Raw genomic sequence first — 19,019 nt, 5'->3', positions numbered from 1 at the left:
TGGGTGAAATATTCTGTAAATGTCTGTTAGGTCCATTTGGTGTACAGTTTCACTCTGATGTTTCTTTGTTAATTTTCTGCCTGGATGATCTTTCCATTGTCAAAAGTAGGATGTTGAAATCCCCTCTTACTGGTGCACTACAGTTTATCTCTCCTTTTAGCTCTATTAATATTTGCTTTGCATATTTGGGTGTTCTGGTGTTGGGTGGATATATATTTACTCTTGTTACATCCTCTAGCTGAATTGACCTCTTAATCATTATATAATAACCTTTTTTATCTCTTTTCACAGTTTTTAAAGTCTATTTTAGCTTATATAGTTACTCCTGTTCTTTTACGGTTTCCATTGCATGGGATATCATCTTTCTATCCCTTCACTTTCAGTCTATGTGTATCTTTACAGGTGAAGTGAGTTTCTTGTAGACAGCATATTGTTGGGTCTTGTTTTTTAATCCATGTGCTACTCTTTGTTTTTTTAATTGGAGAATTTAGTCCATTTACATTCAGTGTTACTATTGATAGATAAGGCCTCACTGCTGCCATTTTGTTAACATGTTTACTAGTTTTATGTAACTCCTCTCTTCCTTTCTTTGTCTTTCTTTGCGGTTAAGTGATTTTTCTCTAGTAGTATGTTTTAATTTGTTACTTTTTATTTTTAGTCTACCTGTTACAGGTTTTAGCTTTGTAGTTACCATTAAGCTTACAAAACACATTCTATAGTTATAACAGGTATTTAAAACTGATACCAACTTAATTTTGATCATAAAAAAGCAAAGACAAAAACAAAAATCCCAAACAGATTAACTCCCTTCTTCCTCCACATTTACAATTTTTGATGTCACCAATTACCCTTTTTTATTGCCTGTCTCTTAACAAGTTATTTTTATTATTATTTTAATAGTTTTAGCTTTTAGTCTTCTGACCAAAGATATAAGTGGTTTAATTATCACAATTGCAATATTACTATAATAATTACATTAGAGTCCTTTTCTTTCAGTTTGAAGAATTTCCTTTAGCATTTTTTGTGGGATAGTTCTGGTTGCTATAAATATAAAGTCTGTCTGGGACAGTCTTTGTCTCTCCATTTCTGAAGAACTTTTCTTGATACAGTATTCTTGGTTGGTGATTTTTTTCCTACAATACTCTCAATATTATCGTCTCCCTCCTGGCCCGAAAAGTTTCTGCTGAGAAGTCTGATGCCAGGAGTACTGGATCTCCCTTACATGTTATTTGCCTCTTTTCTTTTGCTCCTTTTAGAATCCTCTCTTTGTCTTTCATTTTTGCAAGTTCAATGTAATATGTCTTGGGATATTCTTATTTGGGTTGAATCTGATGGGTGATCTTTGCTCTTCCTGGCTTGGGTATTTGTATCTTTCTCCAGGGTTGGAAAGCTTTCTGTTATTATTTTGAATAAGCTTTCTACCCCTTTGTCTAAGTTCCCACTTTAGTTCCAATAGTGAATATTTTATTTTTTGATGTTGTCTCATAGATACTGTAAGCTTTGTTCATTCTTTGTATTCCTTTTTCTTTTTTCTTCTCTGAGTATATTAAAATAATCTCTCACTGATTAATTCTGCTATTGATGCTCTATATTGCATTTTTCGTTTCATTTATTGTATTTTTCGGCTCCAGGATTTTTTGTTTAGTTTTTAAAAATTTTTCAATGTCTCTATTAAATTTTTCTGATACATTTCTGAATTGATTTTCTGTTTTCTGGAATTTCATTGAGTCTCCTTAAAGCAGCTATTTTGAATTATTTGAGAGATCACACATCTCTATCACTGTAGCGTTGGTCTCTGGCATCTTGTTTAACTCATTTGTGAGGTCATATTTCCCTGAATGTTTCTGATGCTTGTAGAAGTACAACAATGTCTGCATATTTAGGAATTAGGTATTTATTTTAGTCTTTGCATTCTGGCTTTGTTTGTGCCTGTCCTTCAGAGGGTCTTCTGGATTCTAACCTGACTGACTGTTGTGTTCCCTGAGCCTGTGATCACTGCAGCCATCTCAGCACTAGAGGACACTCCAAGTTCAGGCTAGCCATGAGTTTCATGAGGACTCTGAGGTTGACATGGCTTTCCAGCCCAGATGGACTTAGGGAAGACCCCAGGCAGATACTGGACTGAGGGACCCAAGTCCAGAAAACCGTCCTTGTGGCCCAGACAAGTGTGTCTCCTACCAGATCTCTGCAGTTCTCAACTGCAGCAAGAGGAGATAGAGTTGAGACTGGACCACTTCAGGAACTACTGTGAGAAGCAGCTGGTGGGCCTATCTCATTGTCTCAGATGAACACGCATCACCCAGCTGGTATGAGTTGGGTAGTTCCTAGACTGCAGCAGTAGGGGCTAGAGCTGAGACTGGGCCCCGTGGAATCTGCTATGAGAGACTGGAGAGCCCAGTCTCAGCTCAGAGGAGTTTATATCACCTAGCAAGTGTCTCACAAATAAGATAGTTTCTTGTCTACAGTAGGAGGGGCTGGAGCTGAGTCTGGGTCTCCTTGGGATCTGCTAAAGGATGGAAGCTAAAGAGCCCGTCTTGTTGGGCCAGACAAGTACACATCTCCCAGCAGGTCTCAGCACAAATAGGATAGTTCCCTGGTTGCTGCAGAGGGCAGGGTGCAGCTGAGACTGAGTCTACTTGGGATGTGCTATGAGATACAGGTTGGCAAGTGTGTTGGGGACAGTCAGACTTTTGGGTTGGGGGATATGGGCAAGTCTCCTTCTGGGTCCTTACATGAGCACCTCTGAACTGAGACATCAGCTGAGAAAGGCTGGAGCAGAGCCACAGGGCCACTTCCAGGTTCACTGCTGAGACCGATGTCAGTGGGCAAATGAGTCTTTCTGCCAAGGCACTAGTATGCACAATTCCTTCTAGACTCCTTGGCAGATAGTTCTGGTTGCAAGCTCAAGGCCAAACAGGGCTGTAGCCAACAGCAGATCCCAAGAGGTCCCAGTCTCAGTTCTTGCCCCTCCTTCTGTAGTTGGGGAATGATCCTATCCACGCAGAAAGTTTCTTGGCCATTTCCAGGCATGAACCTGGAAGCAAGCTCACCAGATCAGCTGACCTGGGTGTTGGTCTGTACTTTCAAAACAACCCTCCTAGGTCTTGGGCCCTCTCAGGGTTTCACAAACTCCTACCTGAATCCTGAGGCTCCCACTGATGAACTTTCAACTGTAGATGGGTACAAAAATTCTTGTACCCATATTGTAGTTGGGGGATATGAGCAGGTTGCCTTCTATTTTGCCATCTTGGTGATGACACTCAGTAAATGCTTTCTTCATATTGATTTTCTGGTCCTGTTAATCTGTGAAATGGAGAGAGCCATTGTATCTCTTAGCTGGGTTAATCCAGATAGCTTAGTGATCATCCAAAACAAGGTAAGAGTCTGACTTCAAGGGCCCTGGAGGAAGATCCCTGGCCCCAGAATCATTCCTCTGCCCCCACCTCTCGATGGCCCTTCTAAGAGAAAAGATACACTTATGGAAGTACAGAGTGATTCGGAAAGTAGGGGACACAGTGGAAGGGAGCTAACATCTGCTAAGTCCCCCATGTGTCAGGTATGAAATTCTAACTATCATTTCACCTGCACAGCAACTTGATGAAGGTGAGAGTGTCTAGCTCCCTTCCATAAGTACATGTGCACAAACATGAAGGCAGTGCACAGTTGTTGAGGTGTGCACTGCTTCCACAATGTTGAGGAAGACCATTCTTGTTAATAATCAAGTACTTGCCTTATGTGACAAAATACATGCTTTCCTAAAAAAGTATATGAAGTTAAGTCACAGATCAAATCCTACTAACCTGTAGTTTGCATTTAAACACTCAGTAATTCCAGGCATGGTGCTAGGCACTTTACCTAATCTCACTCAATGTTCACAACAAACTCTGCAAAACACATAAAGTATTATCCCCATTTTCAGGTTAAGATATGGAGATTTGCCAAGGCTGAGTAATGCAGTCAGGGTTGCACAGCTACTAAGTGGCAGGGTCAGGATTTGAACTCATCTCTGCCTGACTTCCAAGGATCTCTGTGTCCTCAGACATAAGGAAAATCACAATGGAGAAAATACTTCAGTTATATATTATAAGGAAAATATTATTTCCTAATAAAAGGAGTCAAAATTACTGAAGTTGAACATCCCATCAAAGTTTCTCTGTTACCCTACAAGGTAGAGAGCAGTGGGAAAAAGAGGGACAGTAGATTTAAGTTTTGTTCCTGGATTTGCTGCCATGCTGCTTCAGGATATAGAGTTACATTGTCTTCTTTTTAAAAACTCCTATGGAATAGATCAGACTTGGATATGGAACTTAAACGATAGTTCAAGTGTTTTTTTCCTCTCATTTCAGGCTTAGAATCTAGCAAAGTTAGAAGGGAAATCCTTCCACTGGGCATGTAAAATGTAAAACAAGCCCCTGATAGTAGATGACTCTTTGCTTCTCTGACCTATAGTAGAATAATGTATAAAATGGAAACTGCAGTAAATGAATATAACCAAATGACACAGACACACACCTGCACACCCACTGTCTTTGTGTCCGAATGCTGATACACTGCAGGTACAGTACAGTGACAGGGTGTTCCTAGGAAGTTGATCAATGATTCCCTTCCACAGTTCAGGTTTTATTACAGGAGGTATTCGTTAGCTAACTACAATTAGTCAAGTACCCTGGTGTGCCTTCTTCAAGAACTCCTTTAAATGCTCCTCTTTTATTCTACTTTCAAGTTCCAAAAGCAGATGCTTCTTTTATAGAAAAGCCTAATTGCTGTGGAATCTAATGCATGTCCTACTTCCATATCCAATTCTCCTCCCTCCTGTTTAATGGACAGCATTCTCATGACTCACCTTTGATTTGTGAGCTGGAAGGCACCACACCTTTTTTCGGTCCTGCCTGCACATATTAAGTGTCATCAACTCTGGAAAAAAGAATTCATGAGTTATGTCAATAAGATGAGACATTAAAAGAGACTTGTCCTACAAACAAAACAGTAAATGACCAATGCAAGTTGTTTTAGTCCCATGTGCATCTCTACCGCACCCTAGAGCCTATAATGATTCTGTTTTCTTCATGTTCATGGCACAAGGAATGCCTGAAAACTCATCATTAGATAACATGTGCCTCATTAGTATTTGTCCATTCTAACACTTTAAATTCTTTTTGAATTGGCAAAAAGGAACAAAGAGAAGTGAAATTTAGATATCTAATAGATATTGTAAAATAACAAAACAGCAGCCTATAAAGCAATGGAATGTGGCGACTGTGTGTTCTGTGGTGGTGGTTCTTGGTTTGGATGATATATATCTCTGAATAATTTCCCAGTATTCACTCAATTTGACGCTACTATGAAAAACCGCATTCCAAAAAACTCTTGTTGCAGATAATTCCCGTCTTCCTATTTCCCATCCTAACAGAATACAATTTTGTTCAGAGGATGAGAGAAAATATATCCCATTAAATACTTGCCTAATACATCGGGTGGCCTGGGACACAGGTCTGGTTAGTGATGCTGACAAAAGGCTTCTAGGTATTTACGTGAACGCTGTTGTGTTTCTACTCAAGCACTGCTCCTTCTGCCTTGAGTGGAAGCCTAGAGCTGCGGCAGCCATCTTGCAAGCGTGAGATGAGGAGCATGAGAATTACAGCCTACAGCTAAGGGTGGCAGAGAAGGATGGCAGGAGCCTGGGTCCAGGATGGCACCACTGCCTCCTTTACTAGCTTCTGACTTCTTATTGCTTGAAATAAACACCCATCACACTTGTTTAAGTCACGGTTACTGTGGTTCTTTGTTGCTTGCAGGTAAAGGCTGTAATAACCAATATAGTCTTACACACACCTTAGCTTCTATTTCTAAATTCCCAAATTAAAGCTATACATTTCTCTTAAATTCAGAGAGAAGCTACGTAGCCATGTTGTCCTTATTTGGGGTCTGGCATTGATACTCCACAACAGCCTCTTGTATTCATTACAATCAACTAGAGACAGATAAATACTGGAATTAAATGGGGGAAAATGAAATTATAAACGAATAGGTAATTATGAATAGTTACTGGATCTCACGGTGAGGGACAACTATGTTAAAAAATCAATGGAATTGGCCAGGCTTAGTGGCTCATGCCTGTAATCCCAGCACTTTGGGAGGCCGAGGCGGGTGGATCACGAGGTCAAGAGATCGAGACCATCCTGGCTAACACAGTGAAACCCTGTCTCTACTAAAAATACAAAAAAGTAGCTGGGCGTGGTGGCGGGTGCCTGTAGTCTCAGCTACTCAGGAGGCTGAGGCAGGAGAATGGCATGAACCTGTGAGGTGGAGCCTGCAGTGAGCTGAGATCATACCACTGCATTCCAGCCTGGGTGACAGAGTGAGAGACTGTCTCAAAAAAATAAAAAATAATAAATAAATAAATAAATAAATAGAATTATAATAAATAAATAAACAAATGGAATTATAACCTTTAGATGGGCAAAAGCAAGTCTGACAAGACCAAGTATTGCCAAGGTTGTGGGGAAATGGGATCTCTCACATACTGCTTGTGAAGTGGGTGAACTGGGCAACTACTTCAGAGAACAGTGTTTCCACATCTAGTAAACATACCTTCTGTGCACAAGGGCTATGCAGAAGAATGTTTACTGTAGCACCATTTTGTAACAGTGAAGGCCTAAACATACTCTAGACGTCCATCAATAGGGTGATGGATAAAAACACTATGATACAGTCTTAAGGATATAAAAAATAAAAAGAACTCAGATCTCAACATCAATAGGGACGGATTTAGTGGCACACTGAAGCTAGCTCATGAGAACTAAATGCTAACATTTCAGTTTTGTGAGCTGGTTGATGTTACATCTATAGCTTGGTATAAGCTATGTTAGGAGTATTTACAACATGGAAATTAGCAAAAGCCACAAATCATCCCCTCTCCACAGGAGCTGGTTGTTAAACATCTACTAGCACATCACTGGAGAGACTTCCAAAAAAAAAAAAACTATTTATTTTAAAAGGCATGTTTCAGGGGAGAGGAAAATGGGGAGTTGTTTAATTGATATAAAGTTTCAGTGATGCAAAATGAATTAGTTGAAGAGATCTATTTAGCAACGTATTAATACACAGTCAACAGTGCTGTAGTATACACTTTAAAATTTATTAAATATGACAGTTTGTGTTAAATGTTTTCGCCATCCATGCACATATCCCAAAATAAAGGGACACGAGGAAACTTTGGAGCTTACAGTTATGTCTGTTAACTTGACTGTGGTGATGGCTTCATGGATGTAGGCATATGTCCAAACTCATCCGACCATGCATTAAATATGTGCAGTTTATTGTGTGCCAGTTACATATCTCAATAAAGCTCTTTTTAGAAAAAAGGCAAGTTGCAGGATGAAAACAGTATGATAGCACATACTTAAAGTTTAAAGAACACGTTCAGATATGTAATGTATTTGTAATATTTGTAATACTAATAAGATATAGTCTAGAAGGATAGATACCAAGTTGTGATAATGATTATCGCTGGAGAGGGGGCCACATAATAGGTGGGGTAATGGGGAAAAGGGGGCTTAGGTTTTTTAATCTGTTATGTTCTATTTAATTAAAAATATCTGAAGCCCAAACAAAGCATTAATGTTGTTCATTTCTGGGTGGTAAATATAAAAATGCTTACTCTCCTCTTTGTCGATTTCTATTATTTAAATTTCCAAATAAAAGAGGCAAAATGAAATGAGAGTCAAAGAGTATGTGCTTATCACTTTTCACTGCCTGTTGATGAGAGTCTGCAGGAATCCCACTGCTGGTAGAGATGTAAAATGATGCAGCCACTGTAAAAACCAGTTTTGCAGTTCCTCAAAAAATAAACACAGAATTACCATATGACCCAGCCATTCCATTCTTAGTTATATACCCAAAAGACTGAAGAACATACGTTCAAACAAAATGTCTGAACACACACCTGTGTTGTACAGTTGTTCACGGTATTATTTGCAGCGTTGTTTATAATAGTAAAAAGGTGGGAACAACCCAAATGTCCATCAAGTGCTGGGGAATGGATAAAGAAAATGTGGTTCACACCTACTAGGTTGGGAAGAATGAAAACATCATAAGCGTTGAGGATGTGTAAATATTGGAACCCTGGTACATTACTACTGGAAATGTACATAGTACAGCCACTCTGGAAAATACTTTGACAGGTCCTCAAAACGTTAAACATAAAGCAACCATATGACCCAGAAATTTCACTCCTTAGTGTAACTTAAGAGAAACATGCATAGTCAAAAAAACTCTGTACACGTGCTCCTCGACTTGTGATGGGGTTACATCCTGATGATAAACGCAATGTAAGTTGAAAATATCACAAGTTGAAAATGCATTTAATACACCTAACCTACCAAACATCATAGCGTAACCTAATGTAACTTAAACATGCGCAGAACACTTATATTAGCCTACTGTTGGGCAAAATCGTCTAATACAAGCTCGTCCAACCCATGGCCTGTGGGCTGCTAAAGCCCAGGAACAGCTTTGAATGCAGCGCAACGCAAACTTGTCAACTTTGTTAAAACATTATGAGACTTTTTGGTGATTTATTTTTAGCTCATCAGCTATCATTAGTGCTAGTGTAATTTATATGTGGCCCAAGACAATTCTTCTTCTTCCAATGTGGCCCAGGGAAGCCAAAAGACTGGACATCCCTGGTCTAAGACAAAGTCTATTTTATAATGTATTGAATATCTCATGTAATTTATTGACTATTGTACTGAAAGTAAAAAGCAGAATGGTCATATGGGTACTTGAAGTATGGTTTCTACTGAATGCACATCATTTTTGCACCACTATAAAGTTGAAAAATCGTAAGTTAAGCCATCATATGTCAGGGACTGTCTGTACATGAATATTCAAACAGCATTATTCTTTACAGCCAGAATGTGAAAGCAATCTGAATGTGCATCAATTGAATGAATAAATGAAATGTGGTGTAAAGTTCGAATGCATTATACAACCATCGTTAGGGCTGAATAATGTACAACAGAATATTATTCAGCCATTAAAGGAATGAAGGACTGACTGACTGATGCTACAACGTGGGTGGACTTTGAAAACCTTATTCCAAGTGAAAGAAGCCAGTAACAAAAGACCACATGTTGTATTAATTAATTTATATGAAATGTCCAGAATAGGCAAATCGAGACAGCCAAAAAGCAGATTAATGGTTGTCAGGGGCTGGGAGGACAGGGGATGGGGAGTGACTACTTAACTGGTACAGAATTTCCTGTTCTGGAATTAGGCAGTGATGGTAGTTACACAATATTGTGAATGTACCAAAAGTCATGAATTGTATGATTTTAAATGGCTAAAATGATGAATTTTCTGTTATATAAATTTTACCTCAATAAAAAAAGTAATTTAACTATGACATATTAAATGATACTGATTCCAGAGAGACTGCATTGTAAGAAAAGATGTGTCTCAGCGTTGATAAAATGTGATATATTTGATGGCAGAAATCTGGAGCTTCTGGCCGGGCGTGGTGGCTCATGCCTGTAATCCCAACACTTTTGGGAGGTCAAGGTGGGTGGATCACTTGAGGTCAGGAGTTCGAGACCAACCTGGCCAACATGGTGAAACCCTGTCTCTACTAAAAATACAAAAATTAGAAAAAAAAAATACAAAAATTAGGGTGTGGTGGTGGGTGCCTGTAATCCCAGCTACTTGGGAGGCTGAGGCAGGAGAATCACTTGAACCCAGGAGGTAGAGGTTGCAATGAGCCAAGATCATGCCACTGCACTCCAACCTGGGCAACAGAGAGAGACTTAGTCTCAGAAAAAAAAAAAAGAAAGAAATTTGAAGCTTCTGTACAAATAGCATTGTATCAATTAGGAAATGAGTTGCTGCATTTAACAGAAAAACCCATATCAACAGTGATTTAAACAAGTTAGAAGTTTTTGTTTCACAGAAGTCCTGCTGTGGATAATCTGGGGCCCATGAACTCTCTCCATGGTTTGTACAGGGACCAGATTCCTATATGTCCTATATTCAGTATTTGGCTTCCATCCTCAGTGTTACTTTGTGGTCCAAGATGGCTGCAGAAGTACGAGCCATCATTGCCCATTCCAGGCATTCAGCAGGAAGAGGGAAAGGACAAAAATGCCTTCCTCTTGGCTAAGTCAGTCTCTCTGAGCAGAATAAAGACACAGTTAAATAAATACATACATCCAGAAAGTGGGGAAAGCTCTGCGAAAGCAGGATTCCCGCCTGTTTCATCACTGCATTCCCAGAACTTAGCAGGAGGAAGAGCACACTGAAGGTGCTTAAAAAAATGTGTGAAATGAATGGATACCTTCGTGGATATGGATAAATACAACCATTTACATATTTTCAAAAATAATCAACAGGGAAATGTTATATGTGAAAGCAGAATATTACACTATATTTAGTGTAATCTCAATTTTATTGAAAAAGTATACGTATGCCTAGAAAAAGAGATTAGGAAGATACTAATGGATCAAGTGATTTTTCAAATATATAGTGAAATTGCTCTGATATTTTATTTCTTCATACTTTTATACATTTTTCAAAATTCTGCAACGAGCCAGAGTATTACTTTTTCTAATCAGAAAACAAATCAATAATCTTACAATTCATCTATAAGAGGACAAATCCGTCTAAGTATTAAAAACAGGTAGGTAAGCGAATTAACACAGAAACAGAAAACACAATATAGCACGTTCTCACTTATAAGTGGGAGCTAAACCCTGGGTACACATGGACATAAAGATGGGAACGACAGACACTGGGGACTCCAAAAGGAGGGAGGGAGGGAGGGGGGCAAGGGCTAAAAAACCTTCCTGTTGGGTACTACGTTCACTGTCTGGTTGACCGGATCTACAGAAGCCAAAACCTCAGCATCACACAAGATACCCTTGTAACAAACCTGCCCGTGCACCCCTGAATCTAAAATAAATAAACAGGTAGCAAGGCCTGGTGTGGTGGCTCATGCCTATAATCCCAGCACTTTTGGAGGCCGAGGAAGGAGGACCGCATGAGGCCAGGAGTTTGAGACCAGGTTAGGCAACCTGTCTCCCCAAAGAAAAAATTTTAAAAGCCAGAAAGAATGTTCCCACCCACCTCCAAAAAGTGCTCTCCTCAGCCCCCTTCCACCAAAATAAGATGGCTGGGTGTGGTGGCATGTACCTGTAGCCCTAGCTACTCAGAGGCTGAGGTGGGAGGATCCCTTCAGCCCAGGAGTTGGAGGCTGCAGTGAGCCATGATCGCACCACTATACTCCAGCCTGGGTGACAAAGCAAAACCCTGTGGCAAAAAATAATAATGATAAAATATACATTTAAAAACAACAGGTAGTGAACCTCTACACCAAAGAGAGTGGCCAACAGCCCCATCCAGCAACTTCGCTTTATTATTTTTGGAGAAGGAGGATGCTGATATCTATCTATGGGGACACCATGTGGAGTCACACCTATCCCTGCATTTCAAGGTGGCAAATTGTTTGTCTACTTAATAGTACAACTTTTTTTTCAGCCTAATAGTTGAGCATATATACTCATTCTTTAAATGTGAAGACAGTTTTAAGGCACACAGGGAAAGTTATCCATTTATCAACGCAAACTGATCTTCAGCTTTCAGATCAAGATAACTTGCAAGTGATTGCACTGAACTCGGCACTTCTCAGCACAATGCATACGCACTGACACCTTGGAATTGTCTGTTTTCCCTCTGTCATGAGCTAAATTGTGTCCCTCACCACCAGCATTTCAAACATTGACATTTTAAACCTCAGTACCTCGGAATGTGAGCGTACTTGGAGATGGAGTCTTTAAGTAGGAAGTAAATTAAAGTGAGGTCATGAGGGTGGGCCCTTATCCAACACGATCAGCGTCCTCTAAAAAGAGATCAGGACACAGACACGCAGAGGGAAGACCAACTGAAAACACACAGAGAAGACGGCCGTCTACAAGCCAAGGAGAGAGCCTCAGAATACGCCAGCCCTGGCCACACCTTCATCTCCGAATCTCTGTGCTTGAAGCCACCCAGCCTGTGGTACTTTGTTATGGCAGCCTAAGCAAACCAATACACTCATCCATCCTATTAATTATATGTTTGGTGACAGTGAGGGTTAATTTGACGTGTCAACTTAGCTAGGCTCTGACGCTCAGTTGTTTGGTTAAACACCAGTCTCGATGTTGCTACGAAGATATATTTTAGGTGTGATTAATATTTAAATATTTAAATCAGTACACTTTGAGTAGAACAGATTTCCCTTCGTAATGTAGATGAGCCTCATCCAGTCGGTTGAAGGTCTTAAGAAAAATGACTGAGGTCCCTGAAGAAGATGGAATTCTGCCTTCAGACTTGACTACGATATCAACTCCTCCCAGAATTTCTAGCCCATTAGCCAGCCCCAACCTACCAACCCCCCAATCAAGAGCCAGTTCCTTAAAATAAATCTCTCTCTATATATATATGTATATGTATATATTTATATACACACACATATGTGTGTATATATATATTTATACACATACCTATCTGCATACATGCATGTATACATATAGGTGTATCCATATACACATGTATACATATGTGTGTGTATAAATATATATACATATAATTATGTATGTCTGATTCTGTTTCTCTGGAGAACCAGACTAAGGACTGATGCTTCATCTACTTAATTCTGTGCTCTTGCTTGTTTTATTTAAAATATTTTTAAATATTTTAATACATTTTAAAAGTATGAGAAATAAATATTTCCAATCATATTTCTCATACTTTTCAAATGTAAAATACATTTACTTATTTCCAGATTTGTGGATGGAAGAACTGATCAAATACTTGCATCCACGCAAATTCATTCATTGGCGTGCTGTTCTCTCTCATGTCTTAACGATGACCTCGAGCACTGCAAGAGGATGTTACCAGATGAGAGCCGGGGACAGGGCAGAGAAATCATCCACAGGCCTTATGGTTACACCCAGAGTGTGCTGGCAGCCAGGGAATTCCACGAGAATGAACAATCAGGGTTATAATTTTCAGCTCTGTTGCGAGCATCCTGCCTTTGCCTTTTGATCCTGCCTAATCTTGTTCTCCCCTGCACATTTGCTGCCTCATTTCTTCCTTCAGGAATGGCAAGTTTTCTTTCTGCTAAGTACATAAACAGCTTCTAATCCAGCAGTCAGTCAGTTGAAGATGTAGAGGGTTTGGCCAGGAGGAGAAAGAGAGATGTGACAAACAGAAGAGAGCAATGGGCGAGCCTGGGGAACGCCCATGCACGTGGAGTTCCTGGAGGGCAGGGCATGCAGGGGCACGGAGGATGAGGAATGTGCCCACTCGCACCTGTGACCAGGGACACAGACGTGTGAGCCTCGCTGACAGAAGACAGCAGTGGGACCCGAGGGATCAAGAGCTTCATACAGCTAACAGAACGACACATACCTGCCAATTTCTAATTTTGAAGAGGCTTCCCATGAAAGTGAAGGAATTTAGAGAAAAATAAAGGGCAGGGCGGCCCTGGGGAAGACTCACATGCCTGGGATGGCGCCAATGAGGGGCTGGGCTTTGAAACAGTGAGAGATATGCGGCGGGGCCGGGCGCAGTGGTGCACGTCTGTAATCCCAGCACTTTGGGACGCTGAAGCGGGAAAACCACTTGAGCCCAGGAGTTCAAGACCAGCCTTAGCAATAAAATGAGACCCCATCTCTACAAAAAAAATTTTAAAAATTAGGCATGGTGGTACCCACCTGTAGTCCCAGCTACTTGGGAGGATGAGGTGAGAAGATCACTTATGCTCCAGAACTTAAGACTGCAGTGAGCTATGACTGCACCACCGCACTCCAGCCTGGGTGACAGAGCCAAACCCTGTCTCTTAAAAACAGGAAAAAAAAAAAAAAAAAAAAAAAAGGATATGAGGCAGCCCAGCAGCCCGCATGACAAAAGACACCAAAACCATTTGGGAAGTCTTACTCACCATAACAAACCAAGAGGCAGTATTGTCCAATAGAACTTTCTGGAGTGATGGAAATATTTTATATCTGTACTACCCAATATGATAGCCTCCAGGCATATGTCACTACTGAGCACTCAAAACATTGCTAGTGCCACTGAGCAACTGGCTTTTCCATTTTACTTAATTTTAATTAGAATTTAAAGGGCCACCTGTGGCTGGTGGCTGCCATATTGAACAGTACAGCATCAGGTGTTTGTAACACACTGATTGATGTGTCTCCCAGCATAGTTTGGGGAAGGAGTGCCACGAATAAATGAGCGCACGATCCTCTTGCTACGGAATGCTCCACATCTGAATTATTAGCAATCTAAAGGTTGGGTGGAGCCGGTGAGAATGAAGACAGCTCCTCTTTTTTTAAGGGTCTTTAGGAGACCCCAGTCTGGTCATCAGTTATAACCTGAGAAACAAGAGCTAAAACTTCCCACCTTTGGTCCGTTTCCAAATGTGGGACTGTTGTTTTTAGGTACCTCAATTTTTAGTAGATTTAGAAGAAAATCCCTCCATCTGTAAGGGAGCTTTATAAATAGAAAAAAAATAACATTTGTCATATTTGCCTTGGGAGATTTGGCTCAGCCACGGACTCAGAAGCTCTGGGCAACCCCTCTGTATCCCCTCCCCTCACCTGTTCCATCTACACAGCTGAGAAAGAAAGGCTTTCTCTGGGTTTCTTTAAGGAAAAAGATTAGAACCATTATAAAGCATTTTAAGAAATGCAAAGTACTCTTCTATATAAATTATAACATGTTTTTACTTACTTGATTTCTTCTTTTGGGGGGAAATGAAGCACTGCTTTTGCGTATGATATGGAAGAAGTTTAACAGCACAATTACAGCCGAGTCTTCAAAATACAGTAAGAGGCCACAGCCGCCTGTGTGTCCAACTGAGCACAGGTGCACCAGCGGGGCCCGAGCAGAGGGAGCACTCGGCTTTTGTGGGGGAAATGGAGGGAGAGCCATGGGTTAGGGATAGGGAAAGCTGTGGGGCATATTATGCCCTGGAAGGAGAAAGCACAAAACCAGAGGCTCTGAGGGACAGAGAGGAAGGAGGCCAGAGCATAAGGCAGAGCAAGCCAACAGTCATGGAGGCTGAAGAGACGACGGAATGCCTACAGGAGTTCCGTGAATGTCAAAACATGATCCTCGACCAACTGAATGAACACGAGGGCAGGACTGCTTTACTGACATCACCCTGATTGTAGACGGACACCATCTGAAGGCTCACAAGGCTGTTTTGGCTGCTTGCAGTAAGTTCCACAAATTATTATTATTATTATTATTATTATTATTAATTTTTAGATGGAGTCACACTTTGTTGCCCAGGCTGGAGTGCAGTGACCCAATCCTGGTTCACTGCAACCTCTGCCTCCCAGGTTCCAGTGATTCTCCTGCCTCAGCCTCTCACGTAGCTGAGACTACAGGCACCCACCACCACACCCGACTGATTTTTGTATTTTTAGTGGAGACAGGGTTTTGCCAAGTTGGCAAGGCTGGTCTCGAACTCCTGACCTCAGGTGCTCTGCCCACCTCGGCCTCCCAAAGTGTTTACAGGGATTACTGTAATCCTTTCCAAAGGGATTATAGGCATGAGCCACCCGGCCCCGCCGCCTTCTACAAATTCTTTCTGGAGTTTACCCAAGAACCTTTGGTGGAGATAGAAGGTGTTAGTAAAACAGCCTTTTGCCATTTAATTGAGTTCACATGTATAGCAAAATTAATGATACAACGAGGAGCAGCAGCCAGCGATGTATGGAAAGCAGCAGAATGTCTACAAATGCTAGAAGCCATCAAAGCCCTTGAAGTCAGGAACAAAGAAAACTTCAGGCCGGGTGCAGAGGCCCACGCCTGTTATCCCAGCACTTCGGGAGGCCGAGGCGGGCAGCTCACCTGAGGTCAGGAGTTCAGGACTGGCCTGGCCAACATGGTGAAACCCCGTCTCTACTGAAAAATACAAAATTTAGGCCAGGTGCGGTGGCTCACGCCTGTAATCCCAGCACTTTGGGAGGCCAAGGTGGGTGGATCACGAGGTCAGGAGATCGAGACCATCCTGGCTAACACTGTGAAACCCCGTCTCTACTAAAATTACAAAAAAAATTAGCCAGGCGTGGTGGCGGGTGCCTGTAGTCCCAGCTACTCCGGAGGCTGAGGCAGGAGAATGGCGTGAACCCGGGAGGAGGAGCTTGCAGTGAGCCGAGATCACGCCACTGCACTCCAGCCTGGGTGACAGAGTGAGACTCCGTCTCAAAAAAAAAAAAGAAGAGAAATTTTCAAAATCTGTTTCCTAAATCTCATTGTCACCTGTCCTCTAATCTGATGCCTTGTCAGTCCCTGGTTATGTGATCAAACCATTAGGCTCTACCTATAAATCAGTATGAATCCTCTCCTCACTTATTGTTCATAAATCAGCAAGGAGTCTTATGCCAGATGATCTCACCTTCAACAAACAGTAGACAATAAGACAACTGGCCATAATGCTTCAAGTCCTACGCCATGGGGAGTATTTTCCTACTCCATTTTCTTTCATGATTATCTCTGATAGGGGTTACAATGCCACTACGTTCTGTTTCTGGCCATTATAAAGAGACATTATGTTGCCTTTTCCAAGACCACCCTGGACCGCCACACCCCCATCCTGGGCCTATAAAAACCCCCAGACCCTAGCAGGCACAGACACAAGCAATGAGATGTGGAGAGGAACACAGCGGCAGAAGTGCACGCAGGCGGCTGGACATGGAGCGGAGCAGGGCAGCGGAAGAGCACAGGCACAGGCACCCGCAGAGCTGGCAGGCCATCAACCCAACCTGCGGAACGCGGACGCCCTGGGGAATTTGGCAGGGGCGGTAGGAGAACAGTCTGACCGCTGAGCGGCCTGACTCTAAGGGAAAAACCACCTTCCCACTCTATGCCCCTTTTGGCTCCCCATCCATGGGCCGAGAGCTACTTCCACCATTCAATAAAATCTGCACTCATACTCCAAGCCCACATGTGATCCGATTTTTCCGGTACACTAGGGCAAGAACCCTGGGCTACAGAAAGCCTTCTGTCCTTGTGATAAGGCAGAGGGTCTAATTGAGCTGATTGACACAAGCCGCCTACAGACAGCAAAATTAAAAGAGCACCTGTAACACACGCCCACTGGGGCTTCCGGAGCTGGAAACATTTACCCCGAGACACTGCCGTGGGGCTGGAGCCCACGACCACAACCTGCCCCGCTAGGTGTTTGCGCCGCAGGTACCGAAGAAGCTAGCCGCGCCCCCATCACACACCCTGTGAGGGGGATAAGGGAGCTTTTCCTGTTTCAGTACCACCAAGGTGACAGAAAAGGGCAGATTAAAGAAGACGTCAGCTGTGCATCTGACCCCACAAGCAAACGGGAACACGTGAAATCACACTTCACTGAGAGTTTCAACTGTGAAATATGCAGTAAAAGGTATCTTCAGGAGAGCGCATGGAAACAGCACCTGAATTGTGACCCACCTTGAAGAACGTGGAGGCAGTAAGGAGCAAAGAACTGGGGGGGAAATTCATGTATGTCAGTACTGTGAGAAACAGTTTGACCATTTTGGACATTTTAAAGAACATCTTCGAAAACATACAGGTGAAAAACCTTTTGAATATCCAAATTGTCATGAACAATTTGCTAGAAACAACCCCTCAAATGTCACCTCACTGCATGCCAAACGAGTAGGGGCAAAAAAAGAAAGAAAGAAGCTCTATGAATGCCAGGTCTGCAACAGCATGTTTAACAGCTGGGACCAGTTCAAACATCACTTGGTAATACATACTAGAGATAAACCCAACCATTATACTTTATGTGACTTGTGGTTTATGCAAGGAAATGAATTAAGGAGGCATCTCAGTGATACAATATTTCAGAGCATCTAGTAATGGAAGAAGTTCTTTCAGTAGAAACACGTGTACAAGCTGAACCTGTGACATCAACGATATTACAGAACAAGCTGGGAAGGTGCATGTGCTCCTACTGTTTCAGGTCCAGGTGGATTCAGCACAAGTGACCGCGGAACACATCCACCCAAATCCACGCCAGGACAGCCAGGTGCCCGACACACACAAGTGAGCTTCCAGAGCAGGCCCAAGTGGGTTGAATTCAGTGGGCTGAATTCAGCCTGAAGAGGGTACTGGAGTACATGGAGAGGAGCTGCATGTGGAATGGGTAAATCAGATGCCAGTGGAAGTACAAAGTGAACTTCCAGAAGCAGACTGGGTCCACATGACCCTAGAAATCATGACCCAAGAGGAGACAGAGCCTAGCCAAGCAGATGCTGATGAGGCTGCCAGGGAAGATCACGAAGATGCTGAGGATTAGAGACATGCCCACGGCACATTCTGAAGCTGAAAAGGCAGAGAATGAGGATAGAACAGTTACGCCGGTTTTAGAATGAAATTACACATGAATATACTTTTAAATATACTTGTTGGGTTTCTGAACTGATTTGAACTGATTTGAAGGTAGTATGACTGTCCTTAAGCTAACAGACAAGTGGACCAAAGTTAAGCTATTTCCTGTTGTTTCTGTTTTGGTTGGAACAAATCGATTTCCCTCCCCTAACTTAATGCCACAGCAGAGGGATCTTTTCCATAACTGAAGGGATCTTTTCCATAACTTAAATGGGTTATATTCTTATAACGTAGAGGGGTACGAATGTAACTATTTTCATTGTGGTAAAAGTTCTCCCTATTCTCTTTTCCAGGTCATGTTCTTCCTCAAATTTTTTCCATATTGTGAAATCAAACTTAAATTATTAGAATAAAAGTTTATGTATTCTAATGTATGGTAGAAAATCGAATATATAGGAAATACAAGGCTGCATGATGAAAAGTACATTGTTACTGTATGGCTGAATTTTGGCTTCTGGCTTTCTTTAGTCTGAACAAATGTTCTTGTCTAGCCCGGTAGTCACCAAAGCGTCTCTGCAACAGGAAGAGTCGTGGTGGGGAAATTTCTAGACTATTAAAACACACACACACACACACACACACACACACAC

General features: G+C 41.8%; 1 pseudogene; it reads left to right on the top strand.

Annotated features, from left to right (window-relative positions):
- The window catches only part of LOC112621685, a 37,401-nt pseudogene extending 18,988 nt beyond the window's left edge, over positions 1–18,413 (top strand).
- Positions 18,414–19,019: the final 606 nt, after the last annotated feature.

Source organism: Theropithecus gelada, chromosome 3 (genome assembly GCF_003255815.1).
Source record: "Theropithecus gelada isolate Dixy chromosome 3, Tgel_1.0, whole genome shotgun sequence".
NCBI classification, from domain to species: Eukaryota; Metazoa; Chordata; class Mammalia; order Primates; family Cercopithecidae; genus Theropithecus; species Theropithecus gelada.
Note: the sequence above shows the minus strand (reverse complement) of the source record. Positions and strands in the feature narration are given on the sequence as shown.